Raw genomic sequence first — 23,583 nt, 5'->3', positions numbered from 1 at the left:
CAGGGAGCAGCTGCTGGCAAAGGGGCTGTGTCCCTGTAGGAGCTGACCAGCCTCCAAAGAGGAGACCGAGGAGTGATGCTTGTGCATGGACTCTGCTCTCCACCTTCTGATTCCTAAGGTTTGCAAGCAGACTCTTAATGCCTCCAAAATTTGCTTCAGGCATTTTAAGATGGGGCTGATATTTTGGTTTAATATAATGGCCAGCCCTCCAGTTTGGTGTGACTGACCAGGTTGAGTAACTGGATACCACCAACCGAGTCTCTCATCTGTGTGGAAAAGAAGCATCCATTGACAGACTGCTGTATAAGTTCTGATGTCATAACAGGCTGAAAAAGCAAGTGTATTCTGTTTCAGGGCCCCCTAAGGAGCTTTTTACACATAAAAAATGAATTAATGAAAAATTAACTGGTTTTACTCATAGAAACATAGTTGTGTAAAATACTGCTCGCACTGTAGAGATCACTAGATCAACATTGTATCACCATCTCTATAAGCTTCTTACATCCCCAGGGCAACATTTGACTCCAGTTCCATTCATCCTGATCTCTCCTGTATTAAGCTACTGAAAAATGGATCCCCCCCCACCCCGTACTATTTGTCTTCAAAATCTCCTCCACTGCCACAGGTGTACTGTGTCAAATAAATGGCAGGGTGGAGGGGGAGAAGGGGGGAGTACCTTTCTCAGCTGTGTTTAGAATCCAGCCAGCTATTAATGTTACAAAAGGGAATCCTTCAGGCTGAGCTCTGAGTGCCCCGAAACCCAATTGTCTCACCTAAGTTGCAGAACTGGCCCAGAAGTGGTTTGTCATAGTGCAGGGGAGAGAACAGGATCTTTTCTTCACACAGACTACCTCATAAGGCAGTAAGAAAGTCAGGCTTATTGCGTTGGATCATTGCCTCTGGCTGTGATCAGTAGGTGTGTAGAGAAAGTGTAAGAGCAAAATGAGCATGCATGGTACATGCTCCCAATGTTTTTCAGTGACCTGTTGCTCTCAAAGCAGAAGTGGCATTTTTGCATTTAATAACCCTTGACAGATTTTTTTTCAAAAATTTTGTCCAATAATTTTTGAACCTGTATACACTTCAGTCACCTGTGACATCCTGTGCAAGGAAATCCATGGCTCGACTACATAGAATGTGAAACAATATTTGTTTTGCAAATTTGGTTTTTTGTTTTGCAAGCTCTGCTGTCCCTTGATACCTTCTAGCTCCTGCACTGGAAGAGCCTCCCAACAGACATCTGCACCTCCATGTCCTCCATAACCTCTGTCACAAGGCCTTCACTCACCCCTTTTCCTGGTAAAAAAGTGACCCAGGCCTATCTGGGTCACTCATTGAAGCCACTCCGCACCACTGAGCATCTATGCTCCTCCCCTCTGTGTCTGTTGAGGTCCTGCTGTACCTTTTCTGAGATAAAAAAGGCCAGAACACAGAAGAAGGCCTCAGTAGAACAGTACTGAACACTGTGACAATGATTTCTAACATTGATTTATTACAACAGGAAGATTTTATTGCTGACTGGCAACAGTAACACAGAGCCTACCCTATTACATGTAGGCATTGGGGAGTGGGTGGAGTTTGTATTTATCTGTGGTGAATTTCACCTGCCAGTTACTATGACAAGGTCTTCCTGCAGTTTCATATTGTATTTAGCACCAATCTGAAGCAAATAGTGTGCTGCATCCTGCACAGAGAAGGATCCTACTGCAGAAATGTTCCCAAGCTGCTGTAGTGGAAATGTAATTTTGCACGTGTCTTCTTAAAGAGAATGTCATTTTGCTCTGTATGATTAAATCATCTCTTGTCCTACAGATTCTCTGGCGAGCTGCCTTTTCTTAAAGTCTTTGAAAAAGGATTTATTACTCATGTTCATGTCTTTTGCAAGTGGTTTCTCAAACTTCTCCTTTTGGAGCCTGGGGGGAGGTATTCCTCCTTTTAACCTTCCAGATATTATGATCTTTGCTGGTTTTTTCCTGAATTGAAAACAACCTCAGCACATTGAGGGATGCCTTCTTCAATCTGTTACCCTCCTACTAGCTTTATTCTGGTACTTTTATGGTCTATTTAAAGGTGTGGTATTTGCTCCCTGATACACTACCTTTAAATTCTCTGCATGACACCCATAAATACTTAATTTCCTCTTTCAAGATTTAAAGTTTACTTTTTTATGTAATGTTACACATTTCTAAACACATTTTTACACAGTTTCTCTTTTTGAAAATATACACAATGGTGTAGATATTGAATGGCTTTATTAGTCCTGCTTGGGTATTGTATCTGAGCCTACTTTGGCCCCAGTTATAAAGTGCCTGCTCCACAGTAGCATTTATGGATCAGGTCCAGCATTGCACAGGGCAAAGTCAAGAGCTGATCATTCTATCTTAGGTTCCCCGAGAGTATTCAGTCCAGGAGGAAGTCAATAAGAATGAGTAAACACTTAGCTATGACACCAAGCCCCAGCACAGCATCAGCCAATGCACCCAGGGGTGTTTTCTGTCTCCTGACTTAGCCATGTTTTCTGTTCTTGTGTTCTCATCTCTACCAGCTCCTCACAGGCACTACCGCATTCCAGTGGATCACTGAGGCATATATAGGTGCCCTATAGGTGACAAAGGAAGTACCTGCCCATTAAGCATTGCCAAAAGTAGTGCAAGTGACAAGAGGACAGAAATATTTCTAACCTTCTTAGAAAAGACAATGAAATTTCAAGGCTTGAAGCAGACACTTTGATGAATTTAGACAAAAAGAGCTAGTCCTGGAACTAATACTGAAGAAGTTCAAATACGTATGAGAGTCTTTCGTGCTTTAAACTATCTAATCTGTAGGCAGCTTTGGATATATCACCCAGGAGATTGTTTCCATGTCTTTGCACTGCCAAGAGATGCAGGCATAAAACTGTTCATTAAGGCTGGCTTATTACTGTCCCACAGGGTCTGATAGTCTGTAAGAAAACTAATAATTAATGCAGAAGCCTGGCTAGCTAAGGAAGGTAAAGATGGTGAAATGTAATGAAAGAGTATTTTAAGAAATGGTACAACAAAAAAGAGGGACAAACATAAATAAGTCTCTTGTCTATCAAATCTTGAAACATTCATGCCCTTTTTCAGTATGAAAAAGATGCCCAAGACAAGTAGGGTATTGTACTGAAAAATATTGGCTGCCTGATGGCTTTGGAAAAAAATATGCCATGTTCACAAATACCTCCCCTGACCTGTTTATTAGAAAGGACAATAAATGACTGAGCAGTGAATATTCAGGGCCTGGGAGATTTTATCAGGCATAATGTTTCTGAAAAAAATTATATGATACTGTTGGCTGTGGGAAGAACTACAAGTTCAGATCTTTCTCAGGTCAGCTGATTCTGTTCCTTTTCTAATTCCATGTACAGTTGCTATTTAACATTTTGCCAATCTTCTGGGAAAGTCTGTCAAACAAAGGTTTTGAACATGACTTGCACAGATTGCTGACTGCCTTTCACAGCCTGGACATTTTATGAAGTCCTTCACGGATCACTGTGTTTTGTTTTATTTTTTAATGTGTTCCATAAAAGAAGAATTCTGAACCAAGCCACTGTGATTGCACCTAATCAACTTGCAAACAAAACACAGAAAAGAATTCATTGTATTACTACAGCAAATTCCAGCTATGTAAGGATAGTGTAATTATGAATACAGCTTATTGAACCCAAAATGCCTGAATTTATTTATAGATCTTATGTACAAATGAAAGGAGCAAAACAGCCAATATGCTTTCTGTGATGCTGACTTTCCTGGAAGACAGCTGCAGCAAGGACAAATCACCAAGGGTTAGAGTTTGTACTTCAGTGTTTACCTGTATCAGCTGCTGTTGAAGTCTGCAGGAAATCCCTCATTTACCTCATAGAAAACACAACTATGCCAATGCTAAACTCTTCTGAAAAAGGGAGAAAACTGCAGCTACTGTCACTCTGGTGTTTCAGCAGCACTAGGAAGCAGTATTTAAAAATGCTAAACGTTGTCTTGGAACTATAGAAACCTTTTAGAAACCATTCTCAATAGTTCAGGGAGGTTGGTATTGTACCCAGAAGTACAAAGAAACAACCCCTCAGTAATGTGTGTTCCCTGTGTCGTTATGCTTGAAGGTACTTCTCTGAAAACCACATTAGATTAACAAAATATTTTATTAACTAAAATTCTTTTTATCTGCCTAGGAAGAGTGGCAGATTTATTAAGTTACAAAGTGAGCTTTTTTTAGAATATATTTAATCTCATGGAGTAAAGATGATCTGGTTAGTGGTTTCAAATATTTTATACCACTGTGGTAATTTCTGGTGCCAGCATTCCTCTAACATCTGTACTATTTCTCAAAAAGGAATGACACAGAAACTATGTAGGCTACCAAAGACGCAAGGCTTACACATCAAGGTACTGTTGCTCCACTTCACAGCTGCCACTCAAGAAGAGCCCTGCAGGAGACAGTGGAGTAACTCCAGGAGAGAAGAGCTAGGTCAAAAATTAGGCCTTGTATCACCACTAAAGAGGCATTGCTTTTTTTTTCTAAATGTGTAACTCATTAATCCCTTGAAAACAACTAATACTCCACTAATTCCATTTCTTCCATAATCAGGGAGTTAGACATTTCCTGGCCCTGATCTAAGTCGTGTATCATGTTAATCTATTGAAAGAACTGCACTGATTGACTTATGACAACTCTTATTATCATTATTACACACAGAGCCTGCTAGTCACTGTCCCAGAGAGCTTGCTAAAAGGGCTTTCTCCCTTGTCCCCTGGCTTCCAAGGGACATGGATTGAAGCCAAGTGGAGTTGCAAGCTGTTTTCACTTGAGGGTTATATCCTAGCATGGAATCTATTTCAAGCTGAGCTGACTAGGAATTTGGCTCACTTGTGCTTTGGCTCACGGTGGTGTTACCCCTCAGGTTCATGATGACAAGTGAACAGGAAATTTCACCTCTGCGTCATCAGAATGTTTCAGATTGCTCCAGGTGCAGCATGGAGTCAACTTTTTCTGTAGAAACCCTGAGACGTGACACACAATGAAATCACTGTCTCCTGCTCTCCTAACAGCACGCTTGGATTGGCTGTGGTGAAACCTCCCCAGGGAGACAACGGAAGCCCTATCACTTCAGTCGTTTAGAGCTGGATAGTAGGAAACGCTTATGAATGTACTGTGGGGAGCAATTCTTCTTGGCAGGGGCCACGTTAAGTGATGTAAGAGAGGGCTCTGAAGCTCTTATTTCTATGCCTTTGAGGATATAGTGTTGCTGTTTGGCATTTTTAAGTACAGGCCTGAGCCTCAGAAGGAATAATACAGAAAAGGAGATAATAAAGTAACTGATTTCCCTGTATGCTTTCCTTGTATTCAAGGAGTCTAGAGGCAAGCACTGACAAGAGTTGTGAGGAAGTGAGAAGCAAATGGTTATTGGTGTCCCTTTAGGTCTTCTTTTCCTATTATCTCTGTAATTTCTGTCACACCACTGTGCACAGATGTTTTCCTTGAATAACACTGGGAAGTCTCAAATCCATGTCCAAGTTTTTTATGTGCACTGACATCTACAAGAAATTGGCAAATAATCATAGCTTTGTAGATTCCAAATGGGAATAGTGCAATTAAAAAAACCTGGAAACAAAATATTTATTACTAATCAGATAGTGGTCAATGATAGATCTATACAAGTGCTGTAATCGCATCCGTGCTAGTGCTTGCTAATCTTCTATCAGTCTTTTTTCAGCCCTTTTTGCTCTTAAGCAAGTTTTTCATTAAGTAGATGGAGCTCTGCCAGGTTCAGCTTTCATTCATGTAATTGTAAATCACGGCTGAAACCTGTGGTATTATTCCAGCTCTCTCCATGTACAACTAAAATGAGCTTTTAGGCTGTTGCTTTAGGGCTCAATACATCTTAATACACTTTGGAAAACATTTGAAAAGTGAAAAAACAATTCTGAGGTGTCTTTCTTCCTTCCCTTCCTCTCTCCCTCTCTTTCTTCCTTTCTTCCTTCCTTTCCTTGCTTTCTTTCTCTCTTTCTCTCTCTTTATTTCTCTCTTTCTCTCTTTATTTCTCTCTCTCTCTCTCCTTTCTCTCCTTTGCTTGTTTGCTTGCTTTCCTGCCTTCTTTCTCTGTTTCTCCGTCTCTCCCTCCCTGTCTCCCTCCCCCTTTCTCTGCTTGCCTGCTGCCCCAGGCCCATATCATCTTCCCTGACTTTCTGAAAAAGAAATATAAAAAATTAGAATGTACTCATGGTGAGCTAATGAGGTAGTTTGGAAGATCTCCAAGCATTCGTGCAATGTTGTGGTAAAAATCTGAAGTACTCGCAGTTCAGAGCTCCTACAGTGGCATATCTACTCCTTCTGCCTTCTGTTCTCTCACCTACAAGTCTGTTCACATGCTAAAATCCTCTCATGGCAAAAATCACATATAGTGTTAATCTTCAGGAAAGGATGAAATATGAGACTCTAGTAATAGCAGCATTCTTGTGTAGCAGCATTTGCACTAGGAATTTCTTGTTCCCTTAGGTGAAGTTAATGTATTTTCTCTTGTATCCCATCTTTAGGGAAAAAATTATTCAATTGTTATTTTTTTGGTTGACTCAGAGTCTGAAATTAGTGCTGTTCAAGTATTCTGACTATCATTCTAAAATGTCCCAGGATTTTTGTACCTGAGCAACCTTTCAATAAGATTGTGTCATATTGAAACCAGAAGTCAGAAGTATGGTCAGTGGAGTGTTAGGCCATTCAATGAGTTATGAAGACAGATGTCCTTTGGAAATACCTAAGCTGCTACGTAGAAAAGATATTGTAGATGACACAACCCCTGACTGAAACTGGTTTCCAGTCCTAATTAGGTTACAAGTCACTCATGCCAAATTTCCAATGCAATGTGTCATAAACCCATCAAGTAATTACTGTGGATGGCAATATCTGCTCAGCAGCTGCTGAAGATGGCAGTAACTGGACTAAGAACAATGATGTTTTCTGGCACCCCAGCTGGGTTTGCAAAGGTGAAATACCTACAGCATGTGCAGGCGCTCAGTTTTCAACCCAGCACAAAGTTGCACAGTTTGTCAGGTGCCACACTAATGAAGTGCCCCAACGTATTTTTTGCCTAAGAAATCCTTTATTCCTCTTTCTTTTCTATTCTCTTCACATTATCCTACTACAACCTAGCTCCACTACACACATCAAAGTAACTGCTATGAATTTTGCTTGCAATAAGGCAGCAAAACCTTGCCAGTGTCAGACCCTTGAAAAGCCAGGATAGAAGATGCTGCTGAAGAGTAAGGTAGAAAACACAGAGTTGCAGTTTCTACTGAGGCAATGTAGACTGTTTCTGCCTTCACTTCTACCACCCTTTGAAGCTGTACCTATCTTGCTCCTCCTGGCTTCTTCCTGCAGCTCTATTTCAGCTCTAACCATGGGTGAAATAACCAGGCTCCTGCCTGCCACAAGCCTGCATGCTTGGGGCAGCAGACACCAATTTTGCCTATGCTGCAGGTGAGTTTTAAACTGGTTCTTGTTAACTAGTCACTATCTTCAAGTCTTACCTCAAGAAGTATGATTTATTCCAGTTCTCTCTGCATCTTTCTCAGCAGATTAGTTGCATTGTCTTTTCACAGGCATAATGCTGCTTGAGATAGGAGATCACAAAATGAGTATATGCATTCCTTTAGGACTAATTATTTAAAGTTGGCCTCCAACATTTTGTTGTTGCATGTAATCTGGGGTCAAAGGACATAGCCCCCTGTAGCTTGTGGGAGATGCTAGATAAAGAGAACTTTAAAAAGTGCTATGATGATTGCAGTAATTGCTGACACATTCCTGTGGTATACTTGATCGTTGCAACTGTTCACTTAAAACAATATTTCCTTTATAGAAAGGAAGTTGGTAATCAAGTTGTTATGCTTCTCTGCTTTGCATTTTCAGTTTAAATATTCAGCTGGCAAACAGTGTATGGTTATTGGTTACCAGAACATGTTGATTCAAATTTTCATTATCCAACTGCAAGCTCAGTTCATTGAACGCTGTTTAACCGCTTGATTGCTGCAGATTTTCATGTATGGGCCTTTTGGATTTTAGTAATGAATTTGAAAATGCTGTAATCTCTAACCACTCTGTGATTAAAATGGCCATGACAAAGATTTTAATTCAGTCGAGTCTATCCCCAAACCACAGTGACCAAAATGAACTAGTTGTAGAAACCATGCAAGGAAATACATGATGAAAAGTACAAATCTAGCTCTGAAGTGCATAAGACTAAGTGGAGTCTTGCCAAAATAACCCATTTTACTGGCTGGGGATGAGCTAAACCTGTATTATCGATGATTTTCAAGTGCTTGTGGCTGAACTGTAAAGTGATATAGGCAGTAGTAGCTCTACACAAATCCTCTAAGTAGATAACCTAAGTAATTCTCATTACTGTTTTTGTCACTGTCACTCAGTGTCACTCTGCTAGCCCAGCCATTCCCACTCTCTGCTGTGAATGCCATCATCTCAACACTGCCCTCACTGCCCAGCAGCATGAGCCCAGTGCTAATCCCAAATTCTTCTCTCTGAGCTATTCTCCCTGCTCAGACTGCCCCTGCCTATACCTCCCTTCCTCAACTTTTCTGGTAACCTTGGAAGCCAACACAATGCATCCAGAGGGATTTATGTGATAGAAGTGAAATTAAGAGGATTCTGCACCTAGCAAAAGAAATAAAATGAAGAGCAAATATTGAGTATAGACTTCAGCATGTTGGGATTCATCTCATCTCTCTTAAAGTTAGTCATCTTACCCACATTTGCCATCTCTGCTTGTTCAAAAGGAGTGTTATCAGCACCTCTGGAAAGTAGTTCAGTAAAGCTATCTGAAACACCTGCTTTAGGATGGGGTTGCCTGTGTCTCTTGATTGAAAATAGAAGTTGTCTAGACAATTAACTTAGGCAAGATGCTAACCTTTTATGTCTTGACTTAGGGCAGCTGAATCCTGCATTGAAAGAGACCTTATAATTACTCTTGGCAAGCCTGTGGGACAGGAGAGGGTTGCATTTCCAAGCTGGAGTTTAAAAATATTTATTTACTATGTGGTTATTATTGATCAACACACACTGAAAAGTTAGGAAGTTGCCCTGAGTTAAATCTGACTGGGTGACTTAAATCTATGGCATCTCAGTAACTGCCAATGTCTTATTAATTATGGAAATGGAAAACAAATACTGCAGAACACCGCTGGAAAATCCCAAAATAAATAATGCAGATGTAAGTTGCCTGGGCATGTCTGTCAAAACTTGGAATCCTGTATACTTGATTAAAAAAAAAAAAATAAATATTGCAAAACTACTAAGGTAAATAAATCCTCCATTAAAACAGAAGCATGCTCATAGAAGTCATATAATCCATGGACTAGAACTTTTGTCAGCAGTGGCTCCCTATGATCCCTGGCCTTTGGGAATGAAATGCACATCCCTGCTATGAAACATCGATTTCACACTATACCCAGATTTTTTTGTGAGGTCTATAGTCTTTCAGTTGCTTGAGAACAATTTGTAAAGTCCCAGTCTGAGATCTGATGGGATACAATTCTGCCATGACATAATAGTTAGCAAAGTCTGGACTGATGGCATCACATCCTTCTCTGGACAATTGCAAGAAAAAGTCACACAGTAGCTTTATCCTCAAAATGGCACAAACCAACTGGGGAACCCCTTCTACAATGGGTATGAGGGTACCTATTTAGGTATAGGTGAATAAAATTTTTGTCAGCCTAATGTCAGGCAAGATGAACACAACACTCCCTTTTTCAGGATAGTGAGACATAAATTTTGCAAAGCGAATATCTGGTTGGGCAGCTGAAGGTTGTAATGCAGGAATACCACCTCTGACTCCTTATTTCAAGTTTTAGGACATGACCTTACTTCTAAGAAGCTTAAGTAAAAGAAGATTAAAATTTTCAGCTAATATTTGCAAATGTTACTGCATTGGCCCAATTCCATAAACATACACCTCTGCTTGCTTCACCGTTTGTTGTTTGAAATCTTTTTTTAGTTCAATTGTTCTTAGAAATTCTTCACACTGTTGAACACTAGACTGCACTGGCAGCTCAGGAAGAATGACAGTGAAAGATCTACAGCATAGATTTCTTGAAACTCCAGTATTCTTTTAGAGACTGTTAAAAGACTATTGGATTGGTTTTCAAGCCAGGCTTCAAAAGAGTAATCCAGTAACAGACCTGGTTCATATTTAAGTTTTAAATGAAGTAATTACTGCAGAGTGTGAATGTCTCAAGTTCAGCCTCCAACTATTCTTTGGGCTTGAAAAGCTAACACCAATAAATGGCCTCCCAGTTTAATGTAAACAAACCCTTTTATTGGCATAAATTTTTCTGTACTCACCATAAGGGAAAGAAAAAGGGAAATATGGGGTCACTTCTCCCTCTTCTATGTCTCACATATTGTTTATTCTGTAATGCATTATTTGTTTTAGCTTGGCATTTCTTTTAAAATGTCTTTACTAGACTAGAGTGCTAGAATTTTAAGCCTCACAGGGAAACTTTTCGTAAGTTATGAATAACCAGGAAGTGGGATTTCAATGTAATTCAGGAATGAGAACCAAGCAATGAGAAGAATATTCAACCTTTTCATGGAAGGATTGTGTATTCTTTTCAAAGTCATATATCAAAAAGCCACATACAATGGAAACATTCTCTCTCCCTAGAACATAAGAGGGAACTGCCACTTATGTGTTCTGAAATGATCCCTTTTCATTACAACTTCAGAATTTTTCTCTCTTGGGATCGCTGACTTCAAACCATGAAGAAAGGGAGAAATAACATCATACTATTTCCATTAAAATCAGCCATGCATAACCTATATTTTTTTCTTTCCTTTCTTTTTTTCCCATTTCACAATAATATTTGCATTCCAAAAAACTTACTCTCTTTTTTCGATGCACTGAGGTTAAGCAAATGAGGTTGCTGCCGACAGTGTTGATCATACCACTTGCATCCGCCTTGTTTTAAGCCAGCAGCAGAGAAACAGCTTTGTCTGTGTGAAATTCATTAGAAAACAAAACATTCCATCTTTCTTCATTTGGCCTGATCCTTCTTGTTTACCTTAATTAAGTTACAAGAAAACTATCTTACACAATAGGAATTCAAAATTCTTTCAGTCTTGTAAAAGCAAAAGCTAGAGTTGACTTGATTTTTTTTAATGATGCCATATACAGTATATTCAGAAAACTCTTGTATATGAACAGTTAGAAAAGAAATAAGAATGAATAATTCAGAGACAGTAAAAGAAATCTGGAGAAAAGGGAACAAGTACCATAAAGCAGAAGTTTCACCTGACTTCTAATACAGTGAAGGAAAATAAAAGGAAAAAAAGAACAATGAGTATTACACAAGAAATGTAAAAAGAAGAGCAACATAGTCCCAGAGAATAATTTTTCCAAGTCCAAAATTAGCAAGAAGCTAACTTCGGATGTTTTAACATTAGAAATAAAAGATTACTGTAGGGAGAGTTTAGAAAAGAGAGATTAAAAATGAATGTGAGACAAACTAAACTAATAAATGAAAGAGAAAACAGTACTCATCATTCATCAAAAAAATTCATCTTCTCCAGAAGTGAAGATTGTAAATCTTACTACAGATTTGAAATTTAAAGGCACTCTACAGATATTCATTATTACTATCAATATAAAGAAAATGGCACATATGGTTGAACAAGATATATGATCTCTCATCTCATATTGTCTGCTAGGACAACAATACAGTATAACAGCATTAATTTTGTATTAACTTTTCTGGAATTTAGGAACCTAACATTGGATATTTAAAGTACTTCTGTTTCTTCCTGATGCTTCCAAAGACTAAGGCATGAACATATTTCTTCCTTTGTCACAAATTCATTCTCACATCCATATTGGTTTTCAAAATGTTTTCAAAAATGTTTGCTGAATAGCCATGTGCAGCAATCTGGATGTCTGGAATGTTCCAAGTGATGCTAGATTCTTCTTTTGTTTTATGAAAGTTGTGTTCTGTATTATTCCCAGCCTTTAAGTGGTTTATGATCTTTTCCCACTGCAAGTCATCTGCAAAATTGATTAATATGCTTTCTTCCTATCGTTCCTGAAACTATTGCACACAGAAAACCCCCAGAAGGCACCTTCTCTCAATTAGCACAGGAGTTTTTTTGAAGGCATTTATCTACATTCCCATACTACAGATTATGACATCAAACAATTGAGATTAGGATCAGAGTCTGAACAAGCAGGAAGGACATATGTTCTTAGGGGAAAAGATCTCACACAGAGAAACATTTTCAGTAAATGGCAGATTATAAAAGCTCAGCAAAAGCCTGGGCTTTAAATTGGCTTATTTTAAATTCTGTTCATTCCTCTGCCACTTTGAAAGCAACATTTGGTCCTGATGAAAATGGAACACTGAGGGCATGAGACAAAATCAGTCCTCGGAAAACTATGGAGGAAGCATCCTTCCACTCATGTGGAAGATTTTGCCAGATCTCCTAAGCACAGTGCTACCAGCTTTCACCATGTTTTCTTGAGGAACTACGGTGATTTGGTCTCCATTTAGACCTCAGATAATATGAAGATGACCAAGAGGAGTCCTTTCTGTGGGTGACCTCCTTCCTTTCAGTCTCCAGAGAAAGAAAAACCCAGGCATGAGGAGAGGGGCAGAAGACGCAGCCCAGAAAGCCAACCATGTCTTGGGCTGCATCAAAAGAGGCATGTCCAGCAGGTCAAGGGAAGTCATTATCCCACTTTCCTCTGCTCTTGTGAGACCCTACCTGCAATACTGTGTCCAGTTCTGGAGCCCCCAACATAAGAAGGACATGAAGTTCATGGATAGAACCCAGCCAAGAGCCACAAAGAGGATTTGAGGGCTAGAGCACCTCTCCTATGAAGACAGGCTAAGAGACCTGGGGTTGTTCAGCCTGGAGAAGATAAGGCTCTGGGGAGACCTCATAGTGCCCTTCCAGTACCTAAAGGGGCTGCAGGAAAGCTGCAGAGGGACTTTTTACAAGGGCTCCTAGTGAGAGGACAAGGGGTAAAGTATTAAAACTGGAAGAGGGGAGATTCAGGTTAGATATTAGGAGGAAATTCTTTAGTGTGAGGGTGGTGAGACACTGGAACAGGTTGCCCAGGAAAGTCGTGGAAGCTCTGTCCCTAGAAGTGTTAAGGCCAGACTGGATGGAGCTCTGAGCAGCCTGACCTAGTGGGAGGTGTCCCTGCCCATGAAAGGCTATTGGATCTAGATGATCTTTAAGGCCCCTTCCAACCCAAACCATTCTATGATTCTATGTAGATAATAGGGTAGAGTACTTGGATATTGAAGAGTAGCACAAGTTGGTTAGAGAGGTGTCACAGTTTAACGCCAGACTGGCAATTAAACAAGTTACAGATGTTCTCTATCAACCCCTCTCCCTTCCCAGAAAAGGAAGAGAAAGAGAGAGACTTAAGGGTTGGAAACTAAACTACGCAGCTTTAATGAAACAGTAATGACAAGAAGGAAAATAATGAAATATGTAAACATATATACAAATATATACAAAATCACTGTCATGTCCTGCCCCTCACCCCCACCAGTTACCCTCGCCTCACCACTGATGCTCAGGGCAGGCCCTGGAAAAGTCCCAGACTGGGCTCCTGGAGTCAGTGTCAGATGGGAGCTATGTGCAGGAACACAGGGATTCCGGAATGCACAGTTTGGGATAAAAGGCAGACACACAGACAGAGTCCTCTCAGGACACCAGTCATGGATGAAGAGAGCTTGACCCTTGTGATCTGTCAGATTTAAATAGAGTATGATGCCTAAGAGATGGAATACTTCATTTGGTCAATTTTGGTCACCTGTCTGGTCTGCCCCTCCCCATAAAAGAGTGGCAGGCGTGTTCCCTTTACTCCCTTCTGTTTCCAGAGCATAAGATGTTTAGCAGAACCAAGCAGTGGCCTTGTTCTGTACACCATTCTCCATCAGTAACTGTAAACATTGGGTGTTTTCTCTCCTAGAAGCAGGTATGACTGAACAACATGTGGTTAATTTCAGCAACTGCAGTTAATTAGAAGAGAAATAACCCAAAAAGCAAAATTACTAGAAGAAAAATTTGTTCTATCCTGGCTCAAATCAGGACAAGGGTGTCCTCAATATTTGAATATTAAAAATGTCTTTCTAGTTATTTAACAGATACCTTGATTTTGTGGGGCCCTTTGCCTCTTGTTATCTACTTAAATCAGGCACAAACTTAATGAAATGCAAGTGTGATTACATTAGAAATTTGGGGGCATATTTTGAGAGTTAGACATATAAAGCCAGCTTTTTTATTAATCAGGAATTCTAAAATTAAACCCTTTGGATTCCCAAAGCTACTATCTCCTAGGCATTTTCCTCAGTTCTGCACCTTTGCCGAATCAAAAGAGAAATAGCTTTGCATGCTGTCAGATATGTTTGAGTATTTGTTATTTCCATGGTCAATAACACAAAATCTGCATCACAACAGAAGGAGCAAAGAAATGTAACCCACTCATATCATTAGGAAAGAGCTGCTTGTCTAGTCCCACTATACTAAATGTAAATGTCATTGTTCAAAATCACAGCTAGCACTGACTGAACTTGTACAGCAGTGGAACCTGCCAAAAAGTGCAATGAGAAGTGTCCTTTAACCTTGTCTTGTCACTTGGAGGAACTGCAATTTTCTACATAAAATCTAAGCTAACATGTATATTTTAGGGTTTTAAAAAAAATTACAGCGTTTGCACTGTCTACATCAAATTACATTATTTTACTAGTTCACCTGACATTCTTGCATGAACTCTAAGTACATTGTGACCTTCCTTATAAGCTAAACAGAGCAATTCTTTGAATGTTTTTTAATCTATATGATACTTTAAAAATGGTGAGAGGAAAATGCTTGTCTCCTAAAATGATACCAGTGATCTGTATGATTAACCACTAAATTCTCTTTCTATTGGAATTCAAAGGAAAAAAATTATCTGATTCAAGTGTTTTTTCTTTCATACTTACAGAAGAAAGCTACCTTAACACAAAGAAAATACTTTAATTCTGTGGTCTGATCCTATATTGTCTGAAGATCTGAAAATATAATTCTAACATTTTCCCTGAAAGGGATTCATTCATACAGAAAACCAAAAGGAAAGGAAGTGGGAAGATCGTTGGGCAATGCTTACTTTTTGTGAACCTACTGGCTCAGGCTAGGGTTGGTTTATTGGGTCAGATGTTACTTCATTGTATGAGTAAACATCTTTAAGAAATTAGAAACATCCCAGTGGCGTAGTATGAGCATTCCACTTATGTTTGAATGAATTAAACAATGTGTTTTCTTGAGAGGCAAAAAGAAACTTTCCTCCCCTAATGTCTAATTTTAAAGCTTTGCAACAACACATAGCTGATGTGCTTAGGACTGCCGGAGCAACATAGCCAAGAATAAGAATTTAGCACTACAATTTCATGAACATTAGGACATATATAAGCCCATTGTTAAGAAGTATTGATTGACCCAGAAATCAATTTCTTGGATATACACATCTACTAGTTAAAATTAATATTATTAAATTGATCACAGCAGCTTTTATTATGCCATGGGTTAGAAGTTGGGACTGCAATTATTGAAAAGAAGAGAGAAAGTAGGGTGCAGAAGAGAGAGTTAAGATAGTATATAGAAAAAATAAGAGGTTTAGCCTCTGTGTAGAGGTTTTTTACCACCTGGAAGAACAGAAATACCAGGTTGTTAAGATAATGTAGGAAGTAGGAAAGGTAAATGGCTTTTTCGAGGACAGCCAGGAACTAGGCATATCGATATCTAAGAAGACTGAGAGTGCAAAAACAAAAGGAAGATGGAATAAAAGAGCTAATTCCCATTTTTCTACAAGGTAAGAGGCCAGTAGCAGTAAGGGAAAGACATAGGCATAGTATTTTTTGAGGTCACACTGGTATATCTGATTTTTTTTTTAATCCCAGGACTTGCAGAAATTACAGAAAATTATTGAAAAACACCCAGTTATTTTTTAGCCTCCTTTCCAAAATAGAAATCTTTCTTTAAAGGCTAAGCACATTCTTCTGCCTCTTCAGCTGGGAAAATTCACAGAAATCTCTACAGAAGTTTTCCACTTTTCTTACATTAGCTTGTAGGTATTTCATGGAAGTTGACCTATGTGAAAGAAAAAGGTAGAATTTAGGGTAGGTTAACTGAATTACACTTAGGCCATGGGCTGAACACAGAGTGAGCCAAAAGTGAATTAAAAGAATTAGCACTTGGTTTGAATTCTGTGGGCAGAGGGATAGTAAGCAAGTAAAGACAAGAGATTAAGTCTCTTAGCAAATAATGTGGTCTGCCTGCAGTTTTCTGGGCACTTTAAAATCTAGTGAGGATGTCTTCAGGAGGCCATTAAAATAAGAATTACACTAGCTGACACAGAATAATTACAGCATGGTTAAGTAGGGTTCTTACAGGGGCGGATCCTGGTAACATTTCAGAGAAAGCAGGAGAAAGTAGTAGAAATTCAGATAAGCAAACCCCATATTTTTTACAAAGGATAATCACAAATTTCTAGTTTCAGAAGTTAAGTTCACATTTGAGACACAGATAGCTGAAACTACATCACAGTGATGGAACCTTTTAGGGACAAAATAGCTTCATTCAGAAAAAAAATAGTACATAAGTACATAGAGAAACGGGAAGTCCTGGCAGAAAAGGAGAATATGGAGATACCAGAGAGATACATTTCTGATCAGAGAGGTATCTGCAGCTGTTGTCCATGGATACTCATAGTGAATTAGTTTCCCGAGTGCATAGTGAGCACATTTCATTCTTGGTTCAACTTATACCTCCCTAGCAGCTTTTTCATTCCTAGTAAAAGCTTGACATCTTTTAAAAGTTTGATGTCTTTTCCCTGTCTTTCCTTTTAGGGACAGTGTTTTTAGGGAGTGTGTTTTTTGGACCCATCAAAAGACGTTGTGTTACTCTTCTTCCTGTTTCATTCTATGTCAGTCTTGTCACTTTATGATACGCAGCTCATCCTTCAATAGTTCCCTTCAACATCTTGACAGTATTTTCTGATTATTACAACACCCTGGTTTTGAAATCTGTTCATATAGTGATCCTAAAGACTTGACTCTCCTTTTGTACTCATGTTTACCACATCCAAATGCTATTTTCAACTCTTTTGACATTATTTCCACCAGACCACATGGGAGAACAATAAATACACTTCATAAATTCTCTTACTTAAGCATCAAAGAACCTATACCAGCCCCACTGGCATTGCGAGCCATAATATATCTTCTGCAGATTGATACACAGCTGCAAGGGCAAGGTCTTTATCATAATTCTTTAAAACTGCAGCTTAAAACTTAAAAAGATTAATTAACATTTTAATACAAACACAAGAACATTGTTTACTCGTGAAAATGCACTGAAGTCATCCAGAACAGCATACTCCAAACAGAAGTATACCACATAAAACACGCCACACTCTGTGGCTACAGCTCTCTCTCTTTCTTGTATACAGATGTTGGTGTGGACAGTTTGGGGAGCATCTCAGGTTGCACTCAGATGATGTCCAAGAAATACTATTGACAGTCTCTGCTCTGTCTCTCTCCTTTTGCATTGAGCTCAACCCTCTGCTCCACTGTAGGGAGTTCACAGTATAAATTACAGGGGCACTAGAAACTTCTGGAGGGATGCTTAGAGAGGACTCACAGAGAATCTGGGCTTTCTGCAGAAGCATTTATGAACATAAATCCTGGCTCTAAGTGACTTCAATGAATGCTACAGGGATATATGAATCTGGAAGGCCGTGTGGAGTGATTCAACTGCACACTACACCAGGTGATGCTAGTGGCTCCCCCATCCTCACAGGATGTGTTAATTTGCCCCTGCAGTTAGGTCACAGTACCTGTGTTCTGTCCTTATGTACATAAAAATGTGGGCATCACAATGCCTAGATTTTCTACCCAAGAGAAAAATTCAGACTCTCTGCACTGTACATACACAACATTAGCCTAGAGTACAGGACATTTACAAGCAGCACTTTGGCTTTACCCCTCTCTGGCACCCAAAGCAGGGAGCAGACTAAAGTTAACATGCTAAACCTACCTATAGCTACAACTAGAATGCACTGTAGGGCGGGCATGCTTTGTGTTTCGGAACTGCCATTGTGTCAAATATATTCCTTGGAGCAGGAACCAGCTATTTGAGTTTCTCATTTGCTCTTTTTTTCCCAGCCTTCTGAATTCGGCACCAATAGGAGGGGCAGAGAGAGCCCATCTCACACTAAACTATACTCTTGTCAGTTGGCACAACCTGATAGGAAGTGAGGATTTGAAAAGAAAAAGGCAAGTTCAGGTCCTTCACAGTCTAGCTGCGTAGTCTAATTGCTAAGTTACTATTTAAGGGGATTGATACAAACAAAACCGAACTCAACCCAACACAACTCAAAGCCCAGTGATGCCGCTTTTTCTAGGTAGCCTGTTCATAGTGGAGTTTTGAGACTGCTCCAAGGACACTTGTTGATTGAGCATCTCAAAGGACCTAGGTGAAAGAAAGACACATCTTTGGACCTTAATCAGGTTTAGATTTCAATTGGAACTTGGCTGTGACACTTTGTTATTGGTGAGATACTGTTGTTCATTCCCCATGATAGATATTTCAGGTGTCTACACAATTTTAGGATATAAAGTTTCTTTAAGTTTAGGTGCTACCTGGATTAGATTGTAACTGCATAAGGACTTTTAGAATTTTATCTTTCCATCTAGTCAATTGGTTTTCTTCCAAGTTCTTTTTACTTCTACTGGATTTGTCTGCTTTAGGTTTTTTCACTGAATGAGGAAGAACTGGGCTGTGTCTTGCCAAGTTCATCCCTTGTCCATAATTTTTCTACCAGGCAGTCAAAAGGTTTCACGTGTCTGTGCCTTTCTTATGAACAGTTTTCTGCATTTTTTTTTTAATGCAGAGAAACTTCACTGTTAATTGACAGAGATGTGCATAAATATGAGTTTGTTGTGTGAAAACATGCACTTTAACATGAGCCAAAGAAGGACAAGAGAGAAGAAGAAAGGGATAGTGCTAAGGAATTAGATTTATTTGGGGAGGGGGAGAGGGGAACATGAGGGGGTGAAAAGTAAGCTGTGGAAACCTGTGCTGTTCATTAAGAGAGCATAACATTGTTCAGGCATGACCCTGCTCCTTCCCTTTAAAGACAGTATTGACATCTGATCCAATCTGGAAAAAAATTGCTGATGAAAAAAGGGATTTCAGTGAATAGATTTCCATTTAACCCTAGTGACAGCAAGACAATGAGGAGATATAAGCAACTTCCTTAGACCTAATTCAGTAAAGATTTAAGGAAATAGAAAGGCCCTCAGAAGGCTGATAGAATCCAGTGGCAGGGCATAGCAGGCTTCCAGCACTTCTGCAAGAGACGTGTTCTTACCTAAAAATAGCAGACACTTGTTAGAATTGTAGCTTTTCCCCTCAGCTTTAGACTGATACTATTTATTAGTTTAGACGCCACTGATTCCAAAAGGCCAGGCAGTTCCTATGCAATTAGAAGAAAAATATGCTTTTGACTCCCCGGAACGTTTCCCTCCCAGCTCCCAGTTTCCTGCTCAGGCTCTTTATGAGGCAAGTGGTGAAACTGGCTTTTGTGAAGAAGAACCACACATGCAATCCAGACATCTTTGGACAAGGCACCATCATTCATGTCTCTCACATGTTGACAAACGCTTTGGCTGTGTTGCTAGGGCAATGGCACTGGAGCAGCAAGGACATGCCTATTAAATACCACCCCTGAGGGCAATGGGGATGGAGGGCAGTGGGACCAGACGGTTCCACTCATTCCTGGTAGTTGGCCATGGCTCTGCACAGGACAGACTGGTAGCTGCTTTCCAGCCAGCCAGCTCAAAAGGCTTGTGGGTTGCTTTCCTTAAATTGCTGCTTTTCGAGAAACATATCAAAGGCCATTTTCTTCTTTTAAGCAACACATTTTGTTCACTCACAACATTTCCAGGGAGCTCAGGCTGCAGCAACACCAGTGTGAGGGATGGCTGAGGCGTTGGGGCACAGACGTGTGAGGAGCAGGAGCAAGATCACTGGGGCTCACAGCAGCACAGAGCTGCAGCCCTCACCCTGGCCTTTGCCAGGAGCTTTCCGTGTGGCATGTGTTTGCAGTGAGGATGCTGGAGCTGTTGTGGGAACCGGAGCTGGAGAGCACACTGATGCCAGGAAAGCAAGCACTTGGAGGCTTTCCTTATCTTTTTCTGGTTTTCACATAAAGGGTAAAAAAACCAACAACAACCAAACAAACAAAATAAACATTAAAAAGCAGTAAGGCATACCTGCTTTTGTTTAGTTTATTTTACTTTAAATTCTCCGGGTGGGAGTGAGGAGAGGAGTGCATTAATAGGGGGGCAGGGGGTTTCTGCAGAACATGAGTTTCTCATCTTGCCTGCGTGTGTGGATCTAGTTTCCTGTCCTTGATCCCAGATTATTTTCTCCCGTCAGGAGACAGCTGGTTTGGCAGAGCCCAGCACGGGGCGGCTCCGCAGGCAGCGCTGGGGGTGCGGGGCAGGGGGGGTCCCATGGCCGGGCAGCCTGAGCTGTGCTTGAGGCTGCCTGCGGGTGACCGGTGGCAGCAAGAGGTCCTGTGAAAGCCGGTGGGGCAGCCTCCCCTGGCTGCCCTCCAACCAGGGCCGTTCACAGGCTTGTTCTCAGCCTCGCCTCTTCCACAGGGCCCAACTGGGAACACAAAATGAATTGCTTTTTTATCAGCCTCAAAGAGGTCCTTTGACGGGCAGGATTACTGCTGCGTCGCTGTTTGATCTCCCTCCTCCCCTGCCAGCCTGACCCTGGCGCCCCTGCCCTCGCCCCAGCCTGGTGGCAGGTGACATTGCCTCAGCCTGCAGGTACCCTGAGAGGGTCTGTGCCCCAGTGTGGGGCATGGCTGGGCCACAGCACCTCCACCAGGATCTGGGGCTGAGGACTGCATCCCACACACTGCTTCTGTAGCTGTTGGCAACTTCCAGAAGCAGAAGAATAATGGAATAGTGGAATCATCAAGGTTGGAAAAGACCTTCAAGATCAACAAGTCCAACCATCCACCGTATGAGCCCTAACCACTAAACCACAGGAGGTGGCTGCTTGCAGGGTATTTAGATAGTGCTTTCCTGACTGAGCTTTTCTCTTTCCCCACACAACTGCCCTCAGAGCAATTTTTGGAAAGAGCCTCCAGAAGACACAAGAGTTGATCTCCCTAAGGCAGTCCTGGCTGCTGGCACCCTGTTTGGGAGGCCCCAGAGCAGACGTCCGTAAGGCAGGCATCCCCCCGGCACGGTGGCATGGGAAAGCCCTCACAGCAGCGCTGCTAAGAGGCTGTTTGACATCCTGTGGTGTCTGGGTTTTGTGGTCAGGCTTCGGAGACCATATATCTAGTCTTCTGTGCATCTCAGGAAAGGAGCAGGAATTGACTAAAGGAAAATAAATAAGGACTTTTAAAGACATGTTTATTTATGGACAGGCTTTCATGCATGCATCTTACAGCACTCCACATAAAATATAATTAAAACAAGCATCATGCTGAATATGATTCAGAAAATAAAAATGTCTGTTAAATACAATTTAACTGCCAGCAGCATTACATACTTCATTCCTCTGGGGAAGGAGTAACTGAGACATGAAGTTATGTGACTACAGAAGCCACAAGATGTGGGTATTTTTAGGGGAAGTACAACTGGGGAAGTTAACTGACCTGTGACAAGGGTTTAATACAAGAAACACTCCCAAAGCCACCCAGCCCCTGAGGGCAGTCAGGCAGCCTCAAATGGCAGTCAGGGCCATGGCAGGGGTGACGATGGAGAAAGAGGTCAAGACTCACCAACTCTGCTCCTGTGGCTGGTCTTGGGCACCACACAGAGACGTAACTTTACCCAAATAGACCTTCAAACACCTCTCTTGTTGCGGCTGTCTGAAGGCTAGTTAACATCAGTAAAACAGTGTGAGATACTGAATGCCTGCTGTGATTTTCCACCACTTCTGCCCTTTAAAGTCTCAATTTCCATTCAGGTCTGCAGCCAGGGAGGCATGTAAAGATGCCCTGCAGAATCCTGCAGTGTCATGCAACTGAAGCCATAAAAGGTCCATGTCACATCTTTACAGTAGCTGCTACCAAACTTTGACAGTAGAAGTCTGGTTATGGCCCCAAAAAATCAGAGGTGTTTTTCTGCATTTGTCACTTAGATGAGCCAGCATGCTTGTTCATAGCCTTCATTGAGCAATCCAGGATGTAAAGCCTGAAATAACACTAGGCTGTAGTTGTTTTCTTTTTCTTTGCCCCTCATTGTCATATTCGCCAAGTCCTTTTTTGATGGTAAATACCAGTCTGGTATCATATTGTACAGCTGAGGAGAGTATGGACACACCTAATGTTTTTTACCTATGGACATTTTTACTACTTGTGTGATTTTTCAGAGTTTTTCCAGCATTCTTTCCATTAGACATACCAGGACAAGGGTGTTTCTCATGGGATTTCAAAGGAGACTTTATTTTAAATACCTCTGGAAAATAATATGTCAGTCTAATACTGTCTGTGATTTTCCCACAGACATAGGGAACTTTCAGCCTCTCTTCCCTGTTCATTTCATATTTTCTGTTTATTAACTGAACATTTTTAAGGTGAAGAGCTTCAAGTTAATTTTCACAGAACTGTTAGTCTAAACCTGAAGCAAGGATATGCAAATATTGTGAGCTATCAATGAACCAGGGGTCTTATGAGCTAATGAATTAATACTGTGTTTAATTTTTTTCTTCTTTATTCCAAGTCATCTCAACTTATGTAGCACAATAGGTACCTGTCCCTGTTTTTTAACATCCCCATTGTGTTTGCAAAAGAAAATGCAGTCTTGCTATAGCTCTTGTTGCCACTGAGGGATATAAAACCCCAAAAGTACAGAAATGGAGTCCAGATTAATCTTGTCTAGCTGTAGAATCTATAGAGTGGAAGTTACCCTTAAGAAAAACTGAATTTAGATTACATATTTATGAAATCAAAGCCCTAAAGTGGTAGATTTATATATATAATTGAAAATTCTTGAATATCAAGAATTCTTATTGATTTTCAGAAGTCCTAGATATTTTGTCTGCATAATTGTAATTATACTGCTATAGCTCATGTCTTTCATAAAATTAAAATTGTTTGCAGAAGAATGTTCTATGTTCTTACTATTTCATTTTAAATGTGTTTTTTGAAAGATTGGATTCAAGTCCTTTTTTATTTCTAAATTTGTGTATATCACAGATAGGTCTTTGATGGATATCCTTTCTATTTAGCATGCATCTAAGTGGACAGAGAAATGATACAGACATCAGAAAATGAAGCCAACTCAAAGCTGTGTACTAGTGCGTTATGCAAATATAAGTGCTTTAAATGCAAGAGTTTTATCTTGAGCTTTATCTTCCCACTACACCCTGAGAGAACAGGTAACAGGTAAGGAAATGAAGTCAGCCTGTGAGCAAGGTCTTCTCTACTGTATTGATGGGAACTTAGGACCAATCTTACGAGGGATATGTCTGAGCCAGCAT

This window comes from Chaetura pelagica, unplaced genomic scaffold (assembly GCF_000747805.2).
Source record: "Chaetura pelagica isolate M959 unplaced genomic scaffold, ChaPel_1.0 scaffold90, whole genome shotgun sequence".
NCBI lineage: Eukaryota > Metazoa > Chordata > Aves > Apodiformes > Apodidae > Chaetura > Chaetura pelagica.
Note: the sequence above shows the minus strand (reverse complement) of the source record.